Source organism: Gambusia affinis, linkage group LG18, assembly GCF_019740435.1.
Source record: "Gambusia affinis linkage group LG18, SWU_Gaff_1.0, whole genome shotgun sequence".
NCBI lineage: Eukaryota > Metazoa > Chordata > Actinopteri > Cyprinodontiformes > Poeciliidae > Gambusia > Gambusia affinis.
In genome coordinates, this window is record NC_057885.1 from 791,349 (window position 1) to 799,489 (window position 8,141).

Genomic DNA, 8,141 nt, shown 5'->3' on the forward strand with positions numbered 1-8,141 from the left:
ATGAGAAGAAGTTAGGGCCCTAATCTTATTTTTAATTTAAAAAATTAAAATTAAAAATACGGATGGATTTGCTCATATGATTATATGAAAATCTGTGTTTGTACCATATGAAAATGTTTAATATTTGCATTAGTAGTAATAATAATAAATTACGGATTGCACCCGACAAAACATTAAAGAAGAAGAAGCTTACGTCATTCGACGCGACACTTTCCACGGTCGGAGCTGGTGAGTAGACCCTGAATCTGTCAAATAAAAATGTAGTAAAATAACCTCAAAAGACCGAAAGTCTACATTTATAAATCTGCTGATGGTAGTTCTATGAGTTAATGTTAGCGAGTATGTGGCACAGCATGTGTTTGTACAGATTTAGACACTTTTTAACCCTATTTGGTAGGAAAAAAGGCTACTTTACTTTAGCTCGCTAATGTAGCCTCTTAAAAGCCAGTAAGGTTCAAATGTATCTGTCCTTCATACCTTTAATAACAATGTGCTAAAATTTTGTTTCATATATCTTTAAAAACCGTATACTTTTCAGTATACTAGTTTATATCAGTATATTGATTTAATGTTAGGATTCTATCATACAATTAATTACATTTCATTAAATCTGCTGTTTTGAATGACTCTTCTTTTGATCTTTGTTGAAGGTTGCCAGTCTTGAGAAGCTTGGTGTAGAGACTGGTGTAATGATGTATGACCATCAAAAGCCTTTCTTAGAAGTCCTAGAAGTGAGCAGCAAAGGTGCTTCTTCGTTCTTCGACAGTACCGACGTACTCGACAACTTTGCACTGCATTTCAAAGGTTTTCACAAACTGACAGGGATACCTCAAACCTAAATGACAGCTTAGTGGACTTAATATTTACATGATCTTTTCTCTCTTGTTTGCACTGTGTTTTAAGGAAAATCATCATCTACTTCTGCTGCAAAATAACCGGTTGATCCAATGGTTAAGAAAGTGCAGGAGCTCTTCAACAGGAAATACAGTAAGAATACATTATCATACTCTAGTAATTTTCTAGTCATGGTCAATGTAATGGATTCATAATTTAACTTCATTGCAGTAATAAAGTTGGTATCTGCGTATATGTCGACATAATGGTCTGCACCTTGTCAATTAACCACGGGCCACATGTATGATTGTGCGTACGCACCAAAAAAGTTATATGCCATATTTGATGCACAAGTTGATATGTATAAAAATGAGCTTTGTGTGACCGTTTTTGTAAGCTTCACACTAATTTCAATATGTATTAATGGGTGGCAACAGAACGAATCAGCAGCTGCATTATATTTCCCAGTAATTGGGATTTATAAAGGCAAGGTGCACAGGTCTTTGCGTGTGCACGGCTGTATAAATTAGAATTTTTTGGTGCGTTGCACTTTTCTAAATAGTCAATTTGGAGCTCTGTATTACTAATCCACTTTTTTTATCTTCAGCTTGACTGCAAATATGTACAACTTTTTAAAAAATTTTCTTATCCTTTTTAGATAAAGCGGGAGGCAGAGGAAGGCTCCCGTACATCTCCATTCAAAATGAAAGCATAATTATCAACGCTTTTGGTCTACCTGACGGCATCACTCTCAAAAAACCATGCCACTATGGACGTAAACAGTTAGAAGTCACTTTAAATAATGCGGCGAACATTTCCTTTAAAATTAGTTAGTGTTTGAGCATAAATGTTGATAGATTATATTTAAATGGAAGTCATCCGGTAAAAACGTACTTTGTAATCATGCAATGGGGTGGTCTGTTGTTGAGAGGTCATTTTCATAATTTTATGTTCTTATATTTAGTCATTTCTTTTGCACTGCTAGACTTTAATTTGAAGTATTTAAAGATCAGAATCCAAAAGTAGCATATGTTTTGGGAAAAGCATTTGGTAAAGGATCCAAGGATCAGAGTCAAAGTCTGGAAGGCCGCATGAGTTCTGTAGTCTGTCTTTATACACTCGCTCAAACTGCTGCGCCCCATGAATTGTGCTATTCACTTAAGTTTATTGTTTAGCACTACTGTCATAATCACCTTAACATTTTGTCATACTCATCTAGTATAATGTAGTCAAACTTCTAAATAACTATACTTGCGTACTATAATGGTGTGTCTGTAATAGCTTCTTACAGACACACTTTTTGTCCTTTTAGAAATAAACGGACAAAAAAGTCTTTATTTATAGTTGCTCCATTGTTTTGTACAAGACAATGTTTATTGTTTTTAACGTTTCATCTCCTCGGCTAGTATGGTCACATGAGTTGAAGGATAACAGACAAACGTTTACGAATACTTTCTATGGCAGGTAAAGTGGAAAACAAACAAAAACCATCTCTGTCTCAAATGTTTGCTGAAAGAACACGGATGATGGAAAGTAATACTTTAGCAGAATGATCATCCATCCGCGTTTTTTTTGTTTTCTTTTTGCTTTCGAACTTCTGAGCTGACGAAGGTGTTATTGTGTTCCTCTGACAACAAAGAACATGTATTATAATTAATGTATTGACAGTGCAATAATTATTTTTATACAAACAAAATGCATGCAGCATTCACACTACTAATTTCAATTTTCTCTTCAGATGAAAAGACTGTTGAAGAATCAGTTGTAACATCTGACACTGGAGTGGTGATAACTGCAAATGGTATGTCTTCAGATTGAACTTTATACACAGTGTTTTTTTTTCTCATAGTAAAGGTGGTTTGTATTCCTTAATACATTCTAGTGGTGTCAAGTAGAAGATTATACCTATGACTTTCAAATACACTTATTGGAAGGACTTCATTCAGTATCCCTTTCCATGTAATAGGGGTTTTTTTTTGGACTTGTTTTAATCATACAATTCCATTTGAAATTGTATATATGGTTTTTATATCAGATTTATATTAGAAATAAATCTCTTTCCCTGTGACAATTCTATTCAGTGTATCCCAACAGATACCTGCTTAGTTATTTGCAATTATGGTCTGTGATGGAATAGTTACTGTAAAGACTTTGCAGAAGCAGATGCCAACTTACAACGAGAAATGAAACAAATATACCCTGGAGTATGGGAAATTGTCCTTTCGTTCATTAAAATTAATAAAGTACAATGTTGTGTTGATTAATATTAGCCTTAAGATGTTAGCACTCAGATTTTTGGCCACAGGGTTGTTTATAACACTTTGGCGATTATAAATTTTTTTTATTACATAAACCTTTACTTTATTGAATGAATGCTACTCAACTTTTATTTTTCCATATTCTGAAGGAGAGTCCTTTATATCAGGGGTCCCCAAACTCGGTCCTCGAGGGCCGGCCTCCTGCATGTTTTAGTTCTGTCCTTGGTTTAACGCACCTGAATCAGATGATGGCTCGTTAGAAGGCCTAAGAAGAACATTGACATGCTGAAAAGGTTGTTGGTGCCACCAGGGAGAGAACTAAAACGTGCTGGATGCCCTCGAGGACCAAGTTTGGTGACCCCTGATTTACATCTTTAAACTACCAATTTAGGACAGGAAAATCGACAGTTTCTAAGATTGTGAGTGAAACGTGAAGCCCTGTATAATTCATTGGCTGAGGATTATCTCAAGGTAACAAATACTATTTTTGACTTATGTATTCCATTCCATCCATGTCTGAAGTTATTGAAACTTGGTAAATTAAAAATATGTATTTAAACATAGCTGAATTATGATTTATTGTGGCATTTAATTTTCAAAATGATGTCCTACTCACAGCCAATGAGATCTGTTATTGAACTTACGATGAACGTTAATTAACCACACTGAAATATTTCATAAAAGTATATTTTGCCATATCTCCTCTTGGTGCATAATTGTAGTAAAATTGAATTTAATCTCATGTTTAAAATTAATTTTAAACATGAGATTAATTTACAGACATGAAATTTTATTGTGATATTTTGTACTATCGTGATAACACTGAAAATTATGATTCAAAAATTGTGTTTGGGGCATGCTCTTTAAAGCTGCAACAAATTATTTGTTTTCTCATTATATAACTTTAGACTTTTTGTAGAAATAGACTGTTTTGCAATATTAAAAATAATATTAAAGGGAACTGATTGCAAAAGAAAATTAAATTTTTCTGTAGATGTTTAAGCTAAGAAAAATAAATAAACATTAAACAACCCTCATCCAAGTCTTTTTGAGTCGTCTGGAGCTGAAAAATATCCAACAAGTAATTTGGAAATAAACTGACTAAAGCAGTTGAGGAAATCCTGCAGCTTCAGTTTTGTTTCTACATTCAACTTCAGCTTGAAAGCGTCAAGTCAAGCCTCATCACTTTTTTTTCTGACGGTAGGAAAAACCGGAGAACCCGGAGAAAACCTTTGCATTGAATTTAAAGAGAGTCTCCAACAGTTAGTGAGCGAGAGACAAAGTAAATTTAAAAGACTCCAATTAATCTAATCACTTCTTTAGGCCACCATAAAGATTTTTCCTCCTGAATGGTAGGAAAAAACGGAGAACCCGTTTTAAAACCTTGGCATCCCATCTAAAGAGTATCGCAGAAAGAAACACAAAGTTCAGTACAGGTAGGGATGCAAGTTATTGATTAATGAGTTAATCTAAAGTTGATTATGGTTATGGCCAAACTGCAAGAATAAATAAAAGTCTAAGCGGACGTTATTAGTTAATCCAAGAGGCGTATAAAACTGTCCATCCAGCCATCCATCTTCTTCCCGCTTTAGATCGCATAAGTTAATAAATTCATATTCTTTGTCTCTCCAACAGTAAGTGAGCGAGAGACAAAGGTAAATTTAAAAGACACCATTTAACCTAATCACTTTTTTCCATAAAGGGAGGACAAACCAGAGCACCCGGAGAAAACCTGTGTTGAGTTTAAAGAGAGTCTCCAACAGTTTGTGAGCAAGAGATAAAAGTAAATTTAAAAGACTCCAATTAATCTGATCACTTCTATTGGCTACTATTTTTTGCTATATTTTGTCCCCTTAGTGTTTCCAGGGGGTCCTGCCTGCTGATGTAAAACCTGATCTTTTAGGTTTCGCTGTGCTAGGAGGCGAAGGCTTCAGCAGTTTTATCTTCCCTGGGTTCGCAAGGTAATGTTGGACATCTACGTCTGACTTGCCTTCGCCCAGACGTAAAGATTTGTAATTTGAAAACGATTGTGGTTTAGATAGCTGGACGGTCGACGCATCGATTTTTGGTAAAAATGTAGAAGTAATTTCTTTTACCTCGGCCATTTTATTGTGGGACGGTTCCACCAAATCCTTGGGTTCCGTCTCTTGCATGGTTCTTATCAGTGTTTCTCTTCGACAACTTGCAGTTGTGTGTGATCTTTGTTCAAGTATTTTTATTATATCCTGAGCCTCTTTTGTGAGATCTGTGAATGTGGAGCGTTTCTTAGACTGGTCCTCCAGTAGTTCATGCAGTTGCCGGTCTTTTCTTGTGAGACATTCCTGTAATGCCCTGCTTTTCTGTTTTTCTTTGGCCAAGGTGTCGAAATCAATTCTAGCTTCAAAAGCGATCCTAGTTTTTTCTATCGCTTTCTCCATTGGAGTTTTTGCCAATTTCTTAACGAGGTCTTTATTTTCCTTCTGTGCATCACTCAAATTCTTTTCCAGAGCTTTGACTTTGGCCTCAAGTAGTCTGGACTTCTCTCGTTCTTTCTTGATTTCAATATTCTTTCTGGACAATTCAGCTTTTAGTCTCTCCACCTCACTTGCATGCTGTTCTCGCTTCACTATGGATTCTGTGACTTGACATATTTGTCTCTGTTCTTCTAACTTTTCTTCTTGCTGTTTTGTTTTTCTTTCTAGGTTTCTGATGGAGGTTTGAAGTTCTTTCACTTTATGTTGGTAACTTTGCACCTCAGATGACAATTTATTCTTGTGGGAAGTCCAACTCTCAATTTCTTGTTTTAATTTTGCCTCTCCAAGTCAAATCTTACATCGTCTGGTATTCCAAATCTTTGCTCTTCTTCAGGGACACGTTTAACTCTTTTGTCAGAGAAATAATTTTTTCATTTTGAAGCCCAATCTGTTCTTGAGCTTTTTCCAACTCCTCCTGCAATTTGTGCTCCTTAATCAGTGATGCAGATTTGCCTTTTAATCTTTCCAACCAATCCATAAGTAACACGACTAATTCATCTCTGCTCATTCGTCTAATTTGGTACTTAGTTAATGAATCAATTTCTAATGCTGACATTTTGACTATCCAACTGATCTATCAAAAAATCCAAGAAAAAATGCAACGATAAATCCAATAAGGTCAAACCAACGTCCGTCCTGCTTAAGATCTGCAAGTTTGATTCAGATGCAGGACATTCAAGGCATCTGTCTCTTATGACATCATAACACTTTGACATCATCAGATTCCATCAGTGGAACAACCTAATGTATGCAATGTTGCTAGGCAACAGCAAAGCCAGCTCACTTTCCAGCCTCCTGTGAAGCTTTATATATATATATTATTATTATTATTATTATTTTTTTTGTTTTTTCACAAAACTTTATTGTAGAAACAGTCAAATCTTACAAGCACATATACATCTTAAGCCCAGTTCACACTTCACAATTTTAGAACTGTCGGCCGATTCTCACAGCGTGAGAGACCACACACTAGCCAATTAAAAATCTATTCCTTTAAAATTCTGCGCTACCACACTTTAATTTAGCGTAAACAAACATGGACGACGTTGAAGCGGTAACTTTAGTTTGTGAGCTTATTTTAACCCAAAAAAGACGTAACCAAAAATTAAAGCTTTGGATTAAGAACTGAAGACATCTTGAGCAAGGACTGTATTTTCAACAGAAGTGGCAGTTCCCCCACTGCCTTGGGGCTTTAGATGGAAAGCAGATGAACATTTTATCCCCAGCTCATAGTGGAAGAACCTTCAGAAATTACAAGGGAGGGTTTTCTGTGCTGTTGATGGCTCTCGTTGATGCCAATTCCTGGTTTCTATACGTTGGTGTGGGAACACAGGGGAGAGCATGACCTACCTTGAGATCACATTGCAACTAAACTGTTAATTCTTCTTTAGATGAGCGGAGCGTAACAGAGCCTATGGGTTTGACGGAAGTGCTGTCAAGAGAACCGACTACAGATGGTATGGATTTAAATAAATTAAGGCATTATGCTTCTTTTATGTTTTTTAAACTACATTTGTCAATAAATGACTTATTTTTCTTTATTTAGATACTGCGGATGTTTGCAATATCTGCCACTGTCTGTTCAGTGATGAGAAAAAAAAATGCCAAGAAGAAGTGGCGTGAGTGGCGACGTTGCAACACATGTGAGCAGTGGTCACACCTGGCATGTGGATTCAAGAAAAGCTTGTGTCGTCATTGTCAGACTCCCAGAAGTTGAGCCTTGTTATGTCTTTCAGAGCGAAGGTGAAACATTAACATGTTTAACGTTGAAAAATTGTCTTATAGTACTACTTGGTTCTTTGCTGGAATAATGACATGGTGTCTCACTGTCCAAAATGTTCAAATCTGTATGTTCGAAGATACTGTCTAACATATGATATAAGTAGTTTTTGGCTTTTTATATCCATGGATCTCCATTGTGCAACATCTTCAGGTCTGTGAAATCATTCACTTCTGTTTTCAGCAAAAATGTAAAACAAGCTTTTATTGGAGATGTATTTTTTTGTTGTGCTATCTGTCATTAAACATGTTTTTTCAAAATGTATTATGCATCACTGGGACTGCAAAAAGACACTTCTAATTTGGTCACAGTTGTGACATCTGTTTATCTGAAAGCTGTCAATGTTAGCATTTCCTGTAGTTTGTCTTAAACAATTGACAAATGTACAATGCATCAATAAAAGCTTTTGTATTGAAAAGATATTCTGTCAAATGTGAGTGCTTTAAATAGTAACAAACATTTGGGTATCAAACAAACACATCAGTGAGCATGTTAGCTGAACTCATTACTATTGCACTTCAAAAATTTCCACATGGTAGCACAAATAATACCCTTTAGCAAAAGAATGAGTAAGATCTTTCCTTTAAAATAAACAAATTGACCAGGTTAGAAGATGACACGTTCAGGTAAAGGCACTTTCTCCCTTCGCGAAATCGATAGGACAGGCATGTCGATAGGACACAGCTGGAGAATATCCCAGTGTGGGATGCAGTAGTTCCACAACGTCACATGTTACTATTGGTTATCAATGGGTGA

The 8,141-nt window shown here is 35.7% G+C and overlaps 1 pseudogene; it reads left to right on the forward strand.

Moving 5' to 3' along the window:
• The first annotated feature begins 641 nt into the window (after window positions 1-641).
• LOC122820626 lies at window positions 642-7,937 on the forward strand (annotated as a pseudogene).
• The last annotated feature ends 204 nt before the right edge of the window (window positions 7,938-8,141 follow it).